The sequence below is a fragment of the Benincasa hispida genome, chromosome 1 (assembly GCF_027475165.1).
Source record: "Benincasa hispida cultivar pf3 chromosome 1, pf3_genome.v1.1, whole genome shotgun sequence".
Lineage (NCBI taxonomy): Eukaryota > Viridiplantae > Streptophyta > Magnoliopsida > Cucurbitales > Cucurbitaceae > Benincasa > Benincasa hispida.
In genome coordinates this window covers 35,867,666-35,889,164 of record NC_143478.1, presented here as the reverse complement: position 1 = coordinate 35,889,164, position 21,499 = coordinate 35,867,666, and positions in this window count along the sequence as shown.

The following is a 21,499-nucleotide window of genomic DNA, read 5'->3' as shown; positions in this document are numbered from 1 at the left end:
GATTGATAAGAGGAATTTTAATTATATATGATATAATTGGCTAAATGTATGAGATGCATTATTTTGGAGGAAATCAGATATATATATAATTTATATCAAGTAGAGGAGAAAATACTATAGTAGATATGTGATATCAAACTATAAGATATAAATATAATATGATTATATTAATTAATTAATTAATTAATTAACTATATGATAATTAATCCATTTTCTCCACGTTCGAACGTGGGTAGTAGGCAGCGTTAGTTATGGTAACCGACGGGTTAAAAATGAAAAGAGTTTTTCATTTTGGTGTGTGCATTCAATAGTCTGTCTATCACCCAAAAGAATTCGTGAAACGATCGCCTGAGAGCCTATACGATAGTTGCTTCTTCGTCTAAACAATCATTTACCTCATGATTTATCTAAACGATCGTATACGTTTTTTCTAAACAATCGTTAAGCTTTTCATACATGATTGTGTAGCTCCTCTATGCGATAAGCACTTCTGCTATACGATAACACTGTTTTATCTCCCACTTGCTTATCGTCTACACGACTCGTTGTCCTCCGTCCTCTACCAAATTCACCAAAGCCCACCCTTTGGGTTTTCACTCCAAGAATACCCGGGGTTCATTAGTGGTGGTGTCATCCCCGTTGCAGCGTTCGTGTTCGCGTTGATCGTGCTGTTGCAGTCGACATTCTTGCCGGGTGGTGGTAGATCTATTGGAGGGATCCGTTGCGTTAGGGTTCTAAAGTTCGAAGACAGCCTTCAATTGGTATGGAATCCTTTCTCTGTTATTTATTTTATTCTAATCATGCCGATAATTAGATTTATGTGCATAACTGTATGTGTTGATTGTATATCCTTTGTATTTCGATCACGGTGAGATCAGAGCGATCTGAACACGTTCATGGAACTCTCGGCATGAGATCCTTCAATTCCATCGTCAATTAACCATTATAAACGTCTTCGATTGATGCATGGTTATTGATGATAGGCAATAATTATTGCCAGCAGACCGCTTGTGACCATTGGCCGTTAGTAACTTGTTTTCCCATCTTCCTTTATTCCTCCATTTTTCCTTTTGACTTCTCATTCTTTTACCTTCTTTATTTTCACAAAAAATAAAAATAAATAATAATAATCTTCCTAATTCTAGGATCTTCCTCGCTAAAGCATTGTGTCGATTATGCTAGTCGTGGACCCACGGATAGTCAAATGTTCTTTGTTGCCCACTATCCACTGTTGGTAATAGGATTTTATTTTTCTGTTTTCTCTCCTTTCTTCTTCTTCCTCTCTCTCCCCTTTTTACCCATTTTCACGCACTCAAAAACAAAAATTGGAATTTTCATCTAGAAGTTTTAAGGACTGAAGTGTTGCATCAATCATGATGCTCATGAGTCATCAAATTGTTTTCACTGACCATTACACACCTATCATCGTTGGGTCACTGATATTTTTTTTTTCTTTCTTCCTTCTTTTTCCACTATTCCCTTCAATTTCTCATTCCTTCTCTTTCTTCTTCATTTTTCCACAAAAAAAAAAAAAAAAAAAAAAAAAACTAACCAATGGATAAATAATGATATTAAATGCAAACCTCAAAGGTAAAGTTCATTTCATGACTACATGAAAAAAAAGATAATTTAGGAATTTAAAGCAAAACTATCCTTGTTATAAATGTGTTAGGTTACTAAATTTCAAATTTTACTACTTTGTTATCGAAAGATAAATTTATTATTTAAAAAAGGATAAATTAGAAATTTAAAACCAAAATGAACTTGTTATAAAATTTAATTTAAAATCTTTGTTACTTTTTTTTTTTTTTTTTACTAAAAACTATTTTTTATATAGAAACAACAAAATCATTGTCATAGAACCTAATGAACCCAAATAAATTAATTTAGAATTACAAAAGACAAAACTAATATAAATTTTATTTAAAAATGAATCGATTATTTTTTTTCTTTTAAAATTAGCATGAAAGTTATGCAAAATACACTAGAGGTTATGCAATCACAAAACAACCACTAAAAAATAGGAAAAAAAAAAAAATCAAAACACCCAAATTCATGCTTGCACCAAACACAGGCTTTAGAATCCCAGGCTTTCACACCCTGCACCCCAAACACAGGCATTTATAATTCCCAAGCTTTAGAACCCCCTCAAATAAGACCTCAGGCATTTGATTCACATGCTTTTGATTCCTAACCTGCACCCTAAACACCCTCTGACAGTGTTTGTGTTGGGATAAACAATATATTTTTTTGGATAAATTATCCCACTCTTGTGTGGTAACAACAACAACAATCAAGTAAAGGAATCAAGCAAATTTAACGTGGAAAATCCCCTCAATGTGAGGAGTAAAAAACCATAGACCGAAGTCCAAATCTTCACTGTAATTAATAATGAGTTACAACAAGTTCTCTCTAGTCACAACTAGAGACATACATAATAAATATCTCGAGATTAACAATCTTGGCAACAAACGACAACAAATTGAAAAGAATAAAATTAGAAGTATCTCACTTGAAGTGGTTGTTGGGGATGATGCCCTAAAGTCTTGTGTCCTGTAGTTTGTAAACACAATTTATATGAACGTTTGTGATGTATAATATATGATATTTTCTTCACTACTTGACTTTGCACATTGGATGCTTTATTTGCTTTACCATAAACTAATAAACTAAAATCTCTAGTTGTCATTATGTAACTTAAGCATGATATGGTGACATACAAGTGGATCATATCTTAAGAGACAACCAAAATGGTCTGTAGTATATGGATATAGGAGGGAAACCTTATCACACTATGGATACGACCCGCTTTGTGGAATAGTTACAAGTGTTGTGACTTGCTATAGATGGTCTGATCCTGATCATTCGTGTGGGGACATGCGAGCGGGGGTGTCCTATACAAAGAGTTTGTATAAAACCTGACCACGAAGTGTTAACGTCTCATTATATAACGCCGTTCATGACAAAGACTTCACTTCACTAGGATGACTATAGGTAACATGACCTCAATCCTGAGTGAGTTGAGAACTTCTGTCTTTGAGGGCGGTTCTTTGATTTGCATGGGTGCGAGTGGCCAGGTCGCCGATTCAAACCTACCACTTTGGGGATTCGTCTGATTTGGGAGCTGGGAACTCAGCTACACAAGATGGAGTTCACTTCTTCCCCGAAGCAGGGGTAAGTAGATAGATTGCTCCCTTAAGGACTGATTCCGGGGCTTGAACGATGTGGTGTCACACTGTTGAGATTGGTGTCCTATCACTCTTTATTATGATAACAGCGGGGTTGTGGCAAATTTGAAGGAGCCTCGAAGTCATCGTTGGGGTAAGCATATAGAACGAAAATATCACCTAATCAGGGAGATTGTGTGTCGTAGTGATGTGATAGTCAAGCAGATCGCATTGGAGCACAACATTGTTGATTCCTTTATAAAGGCCCTTATGGTTAAAGTGTTCGAGGGTCACCTGAAGAGTCTGGGTCTACGGAACATGCGACATCTTGTCTAGGAAAAGTGGGAGATGATACTGGGGTATGCCCTAGTTTATTGTATATTGTACATTTTTATATTGTATTGTACATTAGTCTCCTGAGTCATTAAGACAAGTGGGAGATTATTGGGATTGGTGTCCTAATTCTCCCGGAGTCTCATTGTTTTGTAAAGATACAGATTGTTCAATGAATAAAATAAGTGTTATTTAATTCTGGCATTTACTCATATCCAATAAACAAAGCTTCTTGGTTATCTTATGTGAACTTAAGCATGCATATGTGATATACAAGTGGATCATTCCTTAAGTGTTAACCTAAATCGGTCTGTAGTATAAAGATTAAGGTGGGATACCTGATCCTGGTGACACTACGGATACGGCCCGCTTTGTAGAGGTTTGTAAGTGTTGTAAACTACTACAGATGGTAGATCCTAACCATTCATGTGGAGACGTGGAGCGGGGGTGTCCTATACAAAGAGTTTGTATAAGACCTGGACCACGAGATGACTAGACTCTATATATAGCATTGGTTGCACGATCGCGTAGGCGCTGGAGGTAGGCGATCGTAGTGGGAGCATGCGATGCTCATCGTTTAGTAGAAGGCACGCGCTAGACGATCGAGTAGTTAGCAAGCTTCATCGCTTAGTTACTACCTATGCGATCGCGCATATGCGATATGGAGGCATTGGCTATGCGATCGCTTAGGCGATGGTGCTTCGCGTCATCGTAGTCGCATAGACGATTGCGGAAGGGGGGCGCTGTACGGAGCGCGCTAAACGATCGTGTACTTCAGGCTTCATCACTTTGTAAAGGTACAAGATCGTGTTGTAATATCTAAATGATCATTTGGATTTTTTTAGACGATCGTATAGTGATTGCCAGATGATCGTTTAGCTCTGGGAGCGCTGGTAAGCAATAGACCAAAGAGTTTATTTTATCGTCTAGACGATCACGGGGTGCTTAGTACATGATGGATGGTTGGAGAAGCGATGCTTTGCCGAGCGATTCAAGACCCGGTTCGCCTTTTTGAATCGAAGACTCCTTGTCTTTATAGCAGTTAGCTCCTCTTTTGTGTTTCTAAGGTAATGTTACCCGGTTCGTCAACTTTTATAGCTTATACATGTGATGTATGGTATTTATATGTCAAAGTGTTTGTCATATAGTTAAAAACCTACCTTAGGTTGTGCAATTACTCATGCATCATGTATTATAAATGTTATAATCTTGCATGAAGAAATTACTTTAAAGCATGCGCATGCATCATGAAATATAAGAGTTATATTTTGCATGTAGTGAGCATTATCATGCATCATCCTTTATTATAATTGTTATAATCTAAGGGTGAATGGAAGCATGTTTTGCTTGTTTCATTGCTATTTTGTATAAGTGTTATATAAAAGAAGTAGCAATGAATGGACAACACATTGAGCATGACACTTAGGCCGTTTATAAGCGTTATGAATGCCTTGCATGTATTAGCTTAGCATTGTGGTTGTTTCCGTTTATAAGTGTTATAAAGAAAATTAGACCTAAAATCAATAATTCAGAGTTGCATGCGGACTTAAGGTGAACTCAAGTTCTTTTAAAAGAGTTTTAAAATTGGATTGAGATAGACCTAAGTTTAAATTGTTCTAAAGAGTTTAGTAACCTAGATTAACCTTTTAAAATCGGTTTAATAGGATTAAATTAGTTGGAATAAAAGATTAAATTTGTTGTAAACCTATCTATAAGAGACCTTTTGTCTAAGGCGGGTTCTAGCTAGGCTGGGGTTCTTAAGTTGACGGAAACGTAACACCCCTACCTGGGAACCTACCTAAAAAGATGAATTAGATAGATTTTCAACAAGCATGTGACGTTTTGGTCAAAGACTCCGTTAAAGAGTTTAATGGATGATGATCAAAAGTTGTTCAACTATCCAAGGTAAAAGTTACTCTTGGGAAAACCTAAAAGTCACTTAGTTAAAATCCTTATCCATGTTTTTTCTAAGTAAGCTAAACCCTAGGTTATAAAATACTCAGTGGGAGGAGGAGGCGTATCAGATATGTCTATGATTCCACTCACGTTTCTCCCTGTATGTTCACACCGTGAGATTCATGCTTGGCCTCGAAATGCACCAGGATGCATCCCCCTTAGGATGGTGTTTGCATGAGTCAATATCAAAGTGGACGGAGAGAGTATTGATAGTAAGTGGGTGAAAGGTGTGTGTCAACATGTCCTATGGTCTCTGTCATTGGTTCACACCGTGAGATCATCTGTATGCCCTCGTGTCGCCTTGGTAGCAGCCTCCTTAGGAAGGGTTTTGTGCAGTTAGTCAATATCAAGGTGAACTCTAGAAATAGATAGGGTCGCTTTAGGTTTTGCCCTAATTGGATTTTTTCCCTTAGGATTAGCCTTTTGGGACAGACCTCTAGGGCTTAAAATGACGGGTCACACTTACGGGATATTGTTAAGTAAGTTAATGATCTCTTGGCCAAATCAATGATGGCTAGTCGTTATAGGAACAAGGGTTGTTCTGGTATTAATGACTGGTTGATAACTTCTCAATTCAGAGGAGGGATAACTGACCTCCCTTCAGCGACTTTTGTCCTAAACCTTTGAAGTGTCATTGCGAAACTATATGTCACACGAGGTTCATGTTAGTTTTGCTAAAATCTTATTGGATGTTGTTTTGTTTTACAATGGGTATTTGCTTAAAATCTAACGTAGTCAATATATTTTTCTTTTCAGCAACTCGTTAGTATTTTTGTTTAAAGCTTTTAAAAATGACCGATTTATTTCCGTTTAAAGCTTTTAAAAACGACCTCAATCCTGAGTATTTTGTGAACTCTTGCCTTTGAATGCAGTCCTTTGATTAGTATGGGTGAGACTGACCAGATTGCCAACTCAACATGCCTACCTTTTTGGGGACTTATCTGATCTGGGAGCTGAGAACTCAATCCACAAGATGAAATTCACTCATTTCCCAAAGCAGGGATAAGTAGAGAGATTGCTCCCTTAAGGGCTGATTCCGGGGCTTGAACATAGTGGCTACAGCTTCTCTTTGAAATAGAAGACTCAATCATAGTAGGACTATGATTTATGTTCATTAGAGAGATCAGTGGTACTTAAGGAGACAGATGAAACTACAAGGGCATAACAGTTATTGGCCTAACTGTACTTACGAGCGATCTGTGAAGGGTTGTCACACTTCTCATTGGTTAAGATGGACACATAATATATCTGTAGTGAGGAGAGTTCAGCTGTTGGTCTTTAGTGGAGTGTCTGGCAGTTAACGGATGGTGGATCCTGTGACTAAAGAGTTTAGTCAGTTATTCACGTACCATTAGAGCTTCGGATCTACAGGTCCATGAGGTCCCCTTGGTAGCTTGGATTCATGTTGAGGATCAGTTTTTGGTGTTGATTTGAAATGTTCAAATTGACAAGAGGTATTTTGATTATATATGATATAATCGGTATGATGTATAAGATACATCTAGTGGAGGATTGATGTAAATGAGATTTACATTAAGTACCATGGAATAGAAAAAGAACTATGATTTATATGTTTCATGAGATGAAATATTAAAACTATAGGTTATAAATATAGTATGATAAGTTGGTTATCATTTATGTTTATAATAATATTAATTATTAGATAATTAATATTTTTTTTAAATAACCAAAATAGTGGGTGGTTATTGGATCATGGTAACCGTGAGTTTAAAAAGAAATCGGTTTCCTATTTTGAAAAGAAGTTTTCACAAGAGTTTTTTTTACAAAAGTTTGAAAAGAAATTTAAGTTTTCTCTCTGACGAAAAGAAACTCACATAAGTCGTCAAGTAAATATAGATTTACTAAACGACGGCTGGGCGAGCTAAACGATCGTGCAGGTGCAAGCTAAACAATCGTATAGTGTTTACTAAACGATCACATAGCTTTACTAGGCGATCGCTGGCCCAAGGAAAACGATCATGTAGAGTCTGTAGGCGACAGACCAAGCTAAACGATAGAGCCAAACGATCGCATAGCTTTTGCAAGACAATCGCATAGCTTTATCTAAATGATTAAGCATCAACCTATACGATAGGTCTCACCCTTCTTCCACTTGCCCAGTCGTGTACGTGATTTTTGTTTCCTCCCTTCGTCTTCCTCTTACCAAGTCTGAACAGCGCCCATGCTCTGGATTCTCACACCGAGAATACTAAGGTCACCTTGTTGGTGGTGTCAGACTCAACTCGACACCGTCGAGGTTTTCTAGAGGCCACTTGTAGTTCTGTGGAGGCCGTTTGCTGTTGCAGAGGAGTTTGTGTTGCGGAGGAGATTGTGACCGAGGAGATTGTTGAGGATGAGCGCGAAGAGTCCGTGTTGTGTTGCTGCGGTGTTGCGGTCGTGTAGTTCGAGTGCTCGTGGTTACGGTTGTTCGATTAGAGTCGCGCATCGGAGCGTGGAAATGCTTTTGTCGATGTTCGTATAGAGTTTGATCTCTATTATTCTGTATTGTTCGTGCTGTAATTTCTCTGTATAATTGTATAACCATTTGTTTTGAAGTCGACTGTAAATGTATTGTTGATTCATGATTGTAATTTAGAATAGTCTGCTTCCGCTGCTCACGGAAATCCCAATTCCAATTTCCTTCACACACATCTTCTCATGGCCCGAGAGGTGTCCACACATAGTAGGACTATGTTGTATTGTTCATTAGAGGGATCAGTGGTACTTAAAGAGTTAGATGTAACTATAGAGACAAAATGATAAATTGGCCTAGGTGTACTTACGAGCATTTATGAAGGGTCATCGTATTGTTGATTGGTTATATCCGATGGACATAGAAATGTATATGTGGTAAGAAGAGTTCAGCTGTCGGTCTTTAGTGGAAATATATCTTTAGTTGAAGTGTATTAGTGATTGAATATAGGAGAATTGTCTAGTTTCGATTTACTTATGTTTGAAACGCTCAAGCACCTTCTCTATATATTGCTCCTGTGACATATATAACTTCTTGGAAACTCTATCTCGAACTATTCTAATTCTAATAATTTTCTTTGCTGGCATCGAATCCTTCATGGCAAAGGATTTGCTCAATTGTTTCTTCAACCTGTCAATTCTTGAAACATTCCTGCCAACAATCAAAATGTCGTCAACATAAAGTAATAATACAAAATGATCATCATTAGAAAATTTTTGGACAAAAACATAATGATCAGAAGTAGCCTTTTTGTAGCCTTGCTCCCCCATAACTGAGTCAAATGTCTTGTACCATTGCCTCAGTGCCTGTTTTAATCGATAAAGACTTTTCTTCAATTTACACACCAGATGCTTTTTGCCTTTCTGCTCAAAACCTTCTAGTTGTTCCATGTAGATTTCTTTATCTAAGTCCCCATGAAGAAATGTAGTCTTAACATCTATTTGCTCAACCTCTAAGTCGAGATTAATTGCCAAACCAAAAACTACACGTATAGAAGACATATTGACAACTAGGCCAAAAATTTCATCAAAGTCGACACCTTTCTTATGACTGAACCCTTTGATAACCAATCTCGCTTTGTAATGTGGATTTGAGGTATGTTCTTTCTGTTTCACTCTATAGACTTGCTTATTTTTCAGTGCAACTTTTCCCTTAGGCAATTTCATAAGCTCAAAAGTGTGGTTTTCATGTAAAGACTTCATCTGATCTTTCTTGGCATCAATCCACTCTCTTTTATGCTCATCTTCTATGGTCTCTTCATAACTCTCAGGCTCTCCCTCATCAGTCAATAATAAATATTCATTAGTTGAATATCTTGTTGACGGACGTCGATCTCTGATAGATCTCCTAAGTGAAACATTGTAGGAACTTCTATTTCTGACAACTGTTCTTGAACACTGTTATCTGCCTCAACCTATTCAGAACCCTCATTTATATCAACAAACTGATCATTCTTAACCTCATTTTCTATCTGTGTAGAAGGTTGTGTCAAAGAAACTAAACTCAAATCAATCATATCATCATTGTGCTGAGACTCTTTTTTATTTGTATTCTCAATGTCTAGTATTGTTTGGTCTTCAATAAACACAATGTCTTGACTTTTTATGATCTTATTCTGTACTAGATCATACAATACATAACCGAACTCATCTTGGCCATAGCCAAGAAATACACATGGTCTAGTCTTTGCATCAAGCTTTGATCTCTCATCTTTAGGAACATGAATAAAACCTTTACAACCAAAGACATGTAGGTAATCATAAGATATATATCCTTATTTGACCATATTTTGTTTGGAACATTTGATCCCAAAGGAACACATGGTGTGAAATTCAAAACATGTACAACTGTATTCAATGCTTCACCCCAGAATGATTGTGATAATTATGACTCCGAAAGCAAGCATTTCATTCTCTCAACTATTGTTCTGTTCATTTTCTCAGCTATCCTATTTAACTGAGGAGTCTTATTATGTGTCTTTTGATGTCGAATATCATGATTTCTGCAATACTCATCAAAAGTTTCATAATACTCACCTCCATTATTAGTCCTAATACACTTAAACTTTTTACCAATTTCTTTCTCAACAAGGGCATGAAACTGTTTAAACACTTAATTAATCTTTAGTCTTCAAGGTATAGATACACGTTTTCCTTGAATGATCATCAATAAACGTCACAAAATATGACGTACCTCCAAGAGTTTTTATTTTCATAGGACCACACACATCAAAATGTAGCAAATCTAGTACATTTGGTTTCCTTGAATGCTAAGATGACTTAAAAGCAACTCTAGCCTGCTTTCCTGCCAAACAATAAGGACAACTTTTTAGGGTGTGCACTATTTATATCAGAAAGATGATTTTTCTTGGCTAATATCTTCAAACCGGTCTTCTCACTCATGTGACTGAGTCTTTTATGCCAAATCTCATCACTCGCTTAATCATTTACTGTATCTATATCACAATTAGTGATCTTAGCCTCCATATAATACAATGAGGAATATTTCTCTCCCTTAGCTACCACCATAGAGCCTTTAGTAAGCTTCCATTTATCATTATAAAAGGTATTGCAGTAACATTCATCATCGAGCTTACCTGTAGAAATCAAATTTATGTGAATATTAGGAATATGCTTTACATTATTCAAAATCAGCCCAGAACCATTCTTATTCTCCAAGTGTACATCTCCAATGCCAACTACTTTTGCTGATCCATCATTACCTATCCTAACACTCCCGAAATCACCAAGTGTATAGGATGAAATGAAATCCCTCTTTGATGTAGCATGAATTGAGGCACCACTGTCAATCACCCAACTGCTCTATTGTGTAGCAAGATTTATAACATCACCGTCGAATAAGATGTAACAATCTTCAGTGGCTACAGTAATTGTGTCTATATACTGTCATTGTCATTCTTCTTTCCTTGCCTTTATCGTTTTTATTATCCCTTTTAAATTTTCGACAACGATTCTTTATATGTCATTTCACATGAAAATAATGCCACTCAATATTTGCAAACTGACCACTCTTACTTTTGCTTTTGTTTTTATCCGTCAAATCTTTGCTCTTACTCCTCCCTCTTCTTTCAATAACAAGAACATCTGATTGTGAAGAAGAACCCTGTGACTTTCTTGTAATCTCCTCGATCAATATGCTACTTTTTACTAAGTCCATACTTAGTACACCATTTGGGGCTGAGTTTGATAAGGAAGTTCTAAATGTCTCCCATGAGTCTGACAATGTACCAAGGACTCATAACCCATGTATCTCAACCTCAAACTTGATATTCATTCTAGATAACTGATTAATGATACAATGGAATGTATTCAAGTGTTCTAACATGGGTATTTCATCTTGATACTTTAACGCCATCATTTTTTTGATAAAAAACATTTCATTATTATCAGTTTTAGGGGCATATAGCGACTCAAGCTTGTTCCACATAGTTCGTGCATGAGTTTCTTCACCAATATGGTTTAGAAAATTTTCTTCTACCCATAGTCTCATAATCCTGCACACTTTCCTATGACATAATTCCCATTCTTTATCAGTTTTATCATCAGGCTTCTCTTCAGTAAAAACTGGAAGATGCAAATCATTCACATATAAAATATCTTCCATTTTTCTTTTTCAAAATTGATAATTTGACCCATTAGCTGAACTAGTATCCATGTTCAATAAAGGAAATAATAATTAATTTAACCAAGCCTCTGATACGAGTTTGTTGGGATAAACACTATATTTTTCGGATCAATTATCCTACTCTTGTGTGAATCTAATAGAATACTAATCAACTAGCAACAACAATAATAATCAAGTAAAGACAAAAACAATTTGAACGTGGAAAAACCTCCTCAATGTGAGGAGTAAAAAACCACGTAGCGAAGTTAAAATCTCTACTATAATCAATAATGGGTTACAACGAGTTCTCCCTAGTCACAACTAGAGGCATACACAGTAAATATCTCAAGATTGACAATCTTGGCAACAAACGACAACAAATTGAAAATAATAAAATTTAAAACTTCTCACTTGAAGTGTCAACCAATTTCCCGCGGTATCTGACTGTAGGTAGCTCCAAACGAAATCTCCACCATTCAGATTGAAGATCTTGTCAAAATTTCAGCTCGATCGGACCATAGAATGATCCCCAAATGGCTGAAAAACCCTACTGTACATAAGAAGTTTTCTAAAATAATCTCACTGCCATTTTTCTTGGTCTATCTTAGTTTGAGTAATTAATAAAAAATTGACGGCTGCTTATGTTTTGTTTTTAGAACAAAAGCTGATATAGCCCTATTGGGCCTTAATTTGGCCTTTCACCAAAAAATGTGAAATAAACCCAATAGTTTGGTCTAAGGAGTTTGTGTAATTTTATATCTTATTAACTTTTTACATTATGGGCCTCAGAAGTTTACAACTGTGTTTGGCCTAAGAAGTTAGGGGAGTAAGAATTGGAAAGTGGAGTCGTGAACTCCACCCCTTGTTTGACTTAAGAAGTTTGTGGACCTTATGACTTAAAAACATCATCTTTATATCTTATTAACTCTTTATAGTGTAGGTCTTAAAAGTTCACAATTCCCCAAATTTCACAACTCCTTGGAGTTCACAACTCCACTGTTTGGGGGTATAGGTTCAAAATCAAAAGCTTGGGAATTAAATACCTAGGGGCTTATTTGAGAGAGTTTTGAAGCATAGGAATCACAAATGTCTACGTTTGGGATGCAAACATGTATTTGAGTAATCTGATCTTTTTTCTTCTGTTTTTTTAGTGGTTTCTTTGTGTATATAACCTCTATTGAATCATGGATCAATTTTCATAATAATTTAAAATGAAAATTTTGATCTATTCATTTTAAAATAAAATTTATATTACCTTTTTTTCTTTTCTACTCCTAAATTAATTCATTCGGTCTATTAATTTCCATGACAATAACATAGGAATAACAATGGTTTAGTTATTTTTGTATTAAAAGAACAGCTTTTAGTAACACGTTACAAGTAATCTTCCCTTTCTTGACAGCAAAGATCGTTAAAAAAAGTAAAAAAAAGTGGGAAAAAGCTTTCCCGATACCTTTTTCACTATCAACAAGGTCGTCAAGAAAGCCTTATCTCGATGAAAAGAGTTACTTTGTCGGGCATAAAATATTTCGCGATGGAAAAAGTGAAGATGTTTCTCCCGACACCCATCATTTGGCGTTGGGAGAGGCCACTTCTCCCAACACCAAAAACCAAATTTCTAGCATTGGAAAAAGTAACTTCTATTGACACGCATACAGTGGCATCGAGAGAAGACATTTCTCTCGGCGCCAAAAATTTGGTTTCTGAGGTAAGGAGAAGTGGCCTCTTCTGACGGCAAACGATGGCCATTGGGAGAAATCAAAATTTTGTGGATAATATTCATCCCAATGCTATAATCCTTACATTTTCGTCGGGAGAGGCTACATTCCCCGACACTAACATATTTGGTCGTCGGGAGATGTTACCTTTCTCGATGATCTATGGGCATAGCATCAGGAAAAGTCTTAAACAAATTTTATATTGATGTTTTTTTTCTCGATGACTTAAAAGTTGGTGTCGTGAGAGTTTTTTAAAAAAATTAAATTTTTACAGTTTACTTTATAACAAACTTATTTAAATCTTACAAATGTAGTTAATTAAGCTAAAATCTTGAACATTTGATTAATTTTCTTCCATAATTAACACCAAAATAGCATCACATATTATATTCAACATTACATAATATCACAAAATATAACACAAAAATAACAGTGTAAGTTATCTTCAACATTACATAATATTCACAAAACATTAACAGCAAAATAACTTTGGAGATCGACAAAACAAAAATTACAACCTAATTTTGCTCGTCTAGAGATGCATCTTAAAGCTAGTCCTTCGAGCTACCTATAAAATATAAATATAAATAGTTTTAATGCTATCAAATAATTAACTTTATATAAGTATATGAACTATGATATAAATTTTAACTCAAACACACACACGCACACACACACTTTAATCTCAAACTCAATATATGCATTTATACCAATTTTAAACTCAAATTCAATGCATTTATAAGACTTAAATACAATATCAATCTCAAACTCAATAAATGCATTTACCCTTATATTATATACCAATCTCAAACTCAATGCATTTATCCATATACAAATCTCAAATTTTCATTATAAGATTTAAATTCAACTCAAACTTAAAACATAATTATACATTTACTCCTATACCAACTTTAAACTCAATGTTCAACCTAAGAAAATTCAAAGTGCACTTTAGGCAATCTTCACTACCCAACACACACACACATACATAAACACTTCAATCTCAAACTCAATATATGTCATATACCAATCTCAATTTATCCATATACCAATCTCAAATTCAATATAAAACTTAAAATTCAGCTTAAACTTAAACATAACTATACATTTATGTTGTTACCATAACTACATAATAACAATATATACATTTCATGAGTTATAAGACCATAGTTTTCAAACATTTATCTCAACTTGTCTTTTGTTTTCTATTTGTTCTCTTTTTTTTTTTTTTTTAATTTTATTTTTTAGGCTTTGGCCCCAACCAGCTCATGTGTCCAACACCTGCTCACATATCTTTTTTCCCCATATTGGCTTAGAACCTTCCTGGGTAGAGGCCTTTCTCAGCTCTACCATTGACTTATCAACAATAATCTAAACAAATATTTGTATGACAATTTTATATAGATGAAGTTACATTGAAGGAATAAAAACTTATGTATGCATCACTGGGGGTCTTATTAACAAAGAGTCATCACTCTTAGAGTGTGTACGCTTAAACAACTCTACTGGGTCGATTGCTTGATCGTTAGGTCCTTTCTAGAAAACAAATCACATAAAAGATACTAATAATACTTTCTTACAAATCAAATAAATAGATTTTTTGTTTCTACCGTGGATTCTCGTATGTGTATGAAAGTCTTGGAACTAGCTATGTGAATGAATTTTAGAGTCAACCGATTCTTTTAATTAGTCTCCGCCACTTTCTAATAAAATAAAAAATTAATGTGAAAGAGTAATGCAAATGTAACTAAAATGAAAGAAATGCAAAATTATTACTTTCCATTAAGTGGCTTTCAAACTTAGTGCATAAAAAGTGTCAATCTTCAATGACATTTTTAAGTCGATTGGGTAGATGTGCTCGTGTCTCTTCAACACTTGCATATTTTTTATAATATTTGTGTAGTTCTGACCTATACTCTTTGAACAAATTTTGTGTCTGTTGATCGATGAAATCATTGACAAATTGATTGGACAAGTCAAACTAAAAATTGTTCTGAATAAAAAAAAGAATTATAATACACACACGCGCACATACACACACACATGCAACACACACACACACACACATATCGATTGTAAAATATCAATGAGCATCTTACCATCAATCAACTCTTAACAAACTCTCTACACTCTTTTGTTATCTCTTTCCACGTTCCACAACGAACAGGAAATGATTCTCGGACGTTGGTACCAATGACATTGCTAAACCTTGTTGCATTACAACATACTGGTTTCTTCCATAGAGGGTTGATTTCGATAGGAATTCTTCCATAGAGTTGGACATTGTGAAAGTTTCTGAACCTAACTTAGATGGCCAAACAGAACGCAAACAATCAGCAGAAATAAATCGAAAACAGTAAAGAACGCCAAGATATATAGTGGTTCGACTAGTTTGGTCTACATCCACTTTGAGAACCAGCTTGAATTAATTTATTAATGAACAATAAAGGAATTTACAAATTACAGATAATCAACGAAATCACCAATCTAAATTACAGATAATCAACGAAATCACCAATCTATAATTTCAATATCAACTGATACCAAGAGAGACCCGCACACGATGTCGCCTCTGAAAACTGAGAACAACCCGCTGCTAAACAGCCCCAAAACAGTGTGCTACCCGCCTCTGACTGGCGAACCACCAAAACTAGATCTGCAAGCAAACCCATGTGCTAAAACGGAACTGACTGGCATACCCACGCGCTAAACCGAAGCTGACCAGCGCACCCACGTGCTAAACAAGATCTGACTGGCTGATGCTCCCACCGTCCAACCGAGCGGCTCTTCGACCGGCCGCTGCACTTCCACGAAGCCGACACCCAACAATCTTGTCGAACACCCACGCCTCCGCTACGAACGCTCGCCCACGTCAGAACTTGACACCCACGGACAGTGGCGGACAGATTGGGTCAGACGACTTTCGGCTCTCCCTTTCAGACGGCTACCGACCTGTCTTCCAGTCCCCAAGTCGACCCCTCTCTCAATTTTTTCTTCAGCTAATAAGACAAAACGACAAAAGCCCTAAAAGGCCCTAATTTTGGAGAAGATAGGGATAATTACAAGTTTACCACTGCTCAATAATTACAATAATGCCATTGGGCCTTTAAATTTCCAAAAAAACCCAATAAAACCTACTTAAATACCTTGTTATTTTCTACAAATCTCCCTCATAACAAGAATATTTAAGTGCCAAGCTGATTCTCCAATCTTCCTATCATCCAGATTTAATATTCAGCCTATCTAATAGGTATTTGAACCTATGGGCTGGAAGAACCTTGGTTAACATATCTGACAATTTCTCAACTGTATGAACCTTGACCAATTCAACATCTTTCTAGGCCACAACTTCTCTGATAAAATGAAATTTGACATCGATATGCTTAGACCATTCTTGATGAGATGGATTCTTTGCAAGATGAATAACACTCTGGCTATCACAATGGATGATAGGAATGAACTCTTGCGACAACAACTCACCAACTATTCTTTTCAACCACACTGCCTCTTTCACAGCTTCACCCACTAAAATATACTCTGATTCAGTAGTACACAAGGCAACAACTGACTGTAGAGCAACCTTCCAACTGACCACATTACTAAACAACCAAAAAATGTGACCTGATAGAGACCTTCTTTTGTCAAGGTGTGCAGCATAATCTGCATCTATGAAGCCTTCCAACAGTGCTGATTTATCACAATCCATGCTAAAACACAATGATATACTGACACTACCTTTCAAATATTGAAGCACCCATTTAACTGCATTCCAATGCTCCTTCCCAAGATTTGACATAAACCTACTTATCATACTCATAGCATATCCCAAGTCAGGCCTAGTACAAATCATTAAATACATAATACTTCCAATAGTATTACAATAGGGAATATTAGCCATCTCTAACCTTTCTTGTTCAGTAACAAGATACTAAGACGAAGAAAGCTTGAAATGAGATGCTAAGGGTGTCGAAACTGCCTTACAACCAGACATATTATACTTCTCAAGCAGTTTATGCACATAACTCTCCTGCGAAATGGTTAACAAACCTTTCTCCCTATATCTTTTCACATCCATGCCTAGGATCCTTTTCAATTCACCTAAATCTTTCATCTCAAATTCACTACTCAATCGTTTCTTGAGATCACAGATTTCAGAATAATCCTTAGACACTAGAATCATATCATCTACATACAGAAGTAGATAAGTATATGTACCTTTATGAGATAGTTTCCAGTACTCGTAGGCATCATAAGAGCTCCTGTGAAACCCCTGCTTCAGAATAAAGGTGTCAAACCTGATATACCATTGTCTCGGCGATTGCTACAGTCCATAGATGGACCTGTGAAAACGACAAACCATGTCTTCCTTTCCTTTCACCTCATAGCCCTTAGATTGAGCCATGTAGATCACTTCCTCCAATTCACCATGAAGGAAAGCTGTGGTAATGTCCATCTGTTCAACAAACATATCAAAGTGAACAATAATAGATAAAATTAATCGAATGGATGAATGCCTCACCACCGAAGAGAAAATCTCATGAAAGTCAACTCCCTCTTTTTGAGTGTAGCCCTTGGCTACCAGTCTAGCCTTATACCTAGGTTTGTTGTCACCTAGCTTGATTTTATAAATCCACTTTGACTAAATGAGTTTCTGATTAGGAGGCTTTGGAACCAATGACCATGTCTGATTCTTTTGCAATGAGAACAACTCTGCTTCCATAGCATCCTTCTATTGTTCCTTCGAATCAGATACAATAGCCTCGTAGGAGCTTGCCTCACCCACTGAGGCCTGTCACGTGTAAGCTGATAGTTCTGTAGGTCACTGCCACTTAAGCTTTCTTCACCAAAAGCTCCCTCATCAATCAAAGTTTTCTGCAGTTGAGGCGTCTACCATCAGAACTAGATGATTGATCACTGGAATCACCTGAACTAACTGATGGTTGTGTTTTAGAGTCAATTCTAACCTCTGCCTCAACCTGGTCAACTGTCTACTGTTTCTGCTACTCTTTGACACGAAATGGCATCTCTGTTTCATTAAAGGTCACATCTCTGCTGATAATGCATTTATTTCTGCCCTCTTCCAAGCACCAAAGTTTATATCCTTTAACACCCTGAGGATAGCCAATAAACATGCATTTCAGTGCCCTCTTGTTCAACTTCCCTTCTTTAACATGAGCATAAGCTGAACATCCAAACACTCTGAGATGATCCAAGCTTGGAGCTTTTCCTGTCCATATCTCCTGAGGAGTCTTTAGGCCTAAAGCGGAAGACAGACTCCTATTAATAAGATAACAAGCTGTTTGGGCAGCTTCTCCCAAAAATTTCAAGGGTAATGAAGCATTTGTCAAGAGACATCTTGTACGCTCCATAATTATTCTGTTGAACCTCTTAGCTAAACCATTCTGCTGAGGAGTGTACGCAACAGTGAACTGCCTCGTAATTCCCTCAGATTTGCAACATTTATCAAATTTGTGATTCACAAATTCTAAACCATTATCTGTCCTCAGATATTTTACCTTCCTGTCTGTTTGGTTCTCAATCTGCTTTTTCCATTCAAGAAATTCCTCAAAAGCTTCATCCTTCTGTTTTAGTGGATACATCCACATCTTTCTTGAAAAATCATCAATGATTGACATAAAGTATCTCGAACTTCCCATAGAAGGTACCTTTGTAGGACCCCACAAATCTGAATGAATATAATCTAAAATCCCTTTAGTAGAATGCTTCCCTTTCCCAAACTTCATTCTGATAGACTTTCCCATTATGCAATGTTCACAAAATGGGAGTTCAATGTCTTTAACTCCTCCAAGTAAACCTTGTTGTGAAAGAGCTTGTAGACCTCTTTCACTCACATGAGCCAATCTGTTATGCCATAACATAGATTTATCTGTTTCTTTCCCATATGCAATAGCAACACTACCTGAAACTATAGTACCTTCCAACACATAAAGACCATTCCTCAAGGTCCCTTTTAGCTTGACCAAAGAACCCTTGATAACCTTCAGAACTCCATTCTCAGATTTATAAGAGTAACCTGCTCTATCTAATTCGCCAGGGAAATTAGATTTCGTTTGGGTTCTGGAACATACCTCACATTTGTAAGAATTTTGATCATACCATCATGTGTTGCAATTCGAACTGACCCAATTCCTTTTACATCACAAGCACCATTATCACCAAGCAGAACTGATCCCCCATCATTTTCCTAAAAGTCAATCAAGAAATCCTGATTAGGAGTCATGTGAAACGTGCACCCTGAATCCATGATCCAAGCATTCTGAATGTCCCTGCTGGACACCATCAAAATCTCTGCTGAATCATACCCATCAGAAATATTTGCTGCACTAGAATCCCTTGTATGCTTGCTACTTGATGCTTCCTTGCTCTTATTCAAAGGGCAATTCTTTCTAAAGTGTCCTTCTTTATGACATAGGAAACACTTTTTGCTTTTCCCCTTTGATTTCGACCTGGATCTCGACTCTTTTCCTTTTCCGTTCTCTTTCTCATTTCTGCCTCTGGCCATGAGTAACTCTCCATCCTTGCATTCCTTTTTAATCTCGAGATTTTTCATTCTCAAGGCATCCAACACTATATCCATGGACAATGAATCCCATCCATATTTAATAGCTGCCTTAACTTCTCGATACAATTCTGGCAAAGAATTCAGAAGAATAACTGCTTGATTTTCATCCGACATCTTCTCACCGATGTTATTGAGATCAACTATAATCTTCTGAAATTTATCTAGGTTCTCTTCTAAGCCTTTCCTTGAGTCCATCTTATATCCAAAGAATTTTTCTTTTAGATATAATTTATTTGGCAAGGACTTAGTCAAATAAAGACTTTCCAATTTCTTCCACAACTCCGTTGTAGTAGTGGCCTCATCTACTAGCCTAAGCACTCCATCTGATAGATACAGAATTATTGTTGAATAGGCCATCTCATCCATATCCCTTTTTTCAGCTTCTGTAATTGTTGGTGGAAAGTTATCTTCATCTAAGATTTTGGCTACCTTTTATTGTACCAGAATAGACTTAATCTTTTTCCTCCATAACCCGAAATCACCTTTCCCATCAAATTTAACAACTTCGAACCATGTAGACATCGAAGCCATCCGTAAAATTAATTCCAACAAAAAAACCTGAACAGAGAATATGTCAGCACACACTACCGCACAACTTTTTTGGATCAACTGGAGCTCTGATACCACTTGTGAGAGTTTCTGAACCTAACTTAGATGGCCAAACAGAACGCAAACAATCAGCAGAAATAAATCAAAAACAGTAAAGAATGCCAAGATATATAGTGGTTCGACCTGTTTGGTCTACATCCACTTTGAGAACCAGCTTGAATTAATTTATTAATGAGCAATAAAGGAATTTGCAAATTACAAATAATTAACGAAATCATCAATCTGTAATTTCAATATCAATTGATACTATGAGAGACCCAAACATGACGTCGCCTCTGAAAACCGAGAACAGCCCGCTGCTAAACAGCCCCAAAACAGTGTGCTACCCGCCTCTGATCGGCGGACCACCAAAACTAGATCTGCAAGCAAACCCACGTGCTAAAACGGAACTGACTGGCACACCCACGCGCTAAACCAGAGCTGACCAGTGCACCCATGTGCTAAACCGGATCTGATCGACTGCTACTCCCACCGTCCAGCCGAGCGGCTCTTCGACCGGCCGCTGCACTTCCATGAAGCTAATCCCATCCAGCCGAGCGGCTCTTTGACTGCCCGCTGCACTTCCACGAAGTCGACACCCAACAATCTTGCCGAACACCCACGCCTCCGCAACGGATGCTCGCCCACGTCAGAACTTGACACCCACGGACAGCGGCGGACAGATTGTTTCAGACGACTTTTGGCTCTCCCTTTCAGATGGCTACCGATCTGTCTTCTAGTCCCCAAGTCGGCCCCTCTCTCAATTTTTTCTTCAGCTAATAAGACAAAATGAAAAAAGCCCTAATTTAAGAGAAGATAGGGACAATTACAAGTTTACCACTATTCAATAATTACAATAATGGCATTGGGCCTTTAAATTTCCAAAAAAAAAACCCAATAAAAACCACTTAAAAAACTTGTTATTTTCTACAAATTAATACCACTTGTTAAGGACAACGACCCTCAAACTATCTCCACAATGGTATGATATTGTCCACTTTGGGCATAAACCCTCATGGCTTTGTTTTTGGTTTCACCCCAAAAGGCCTCATACCAA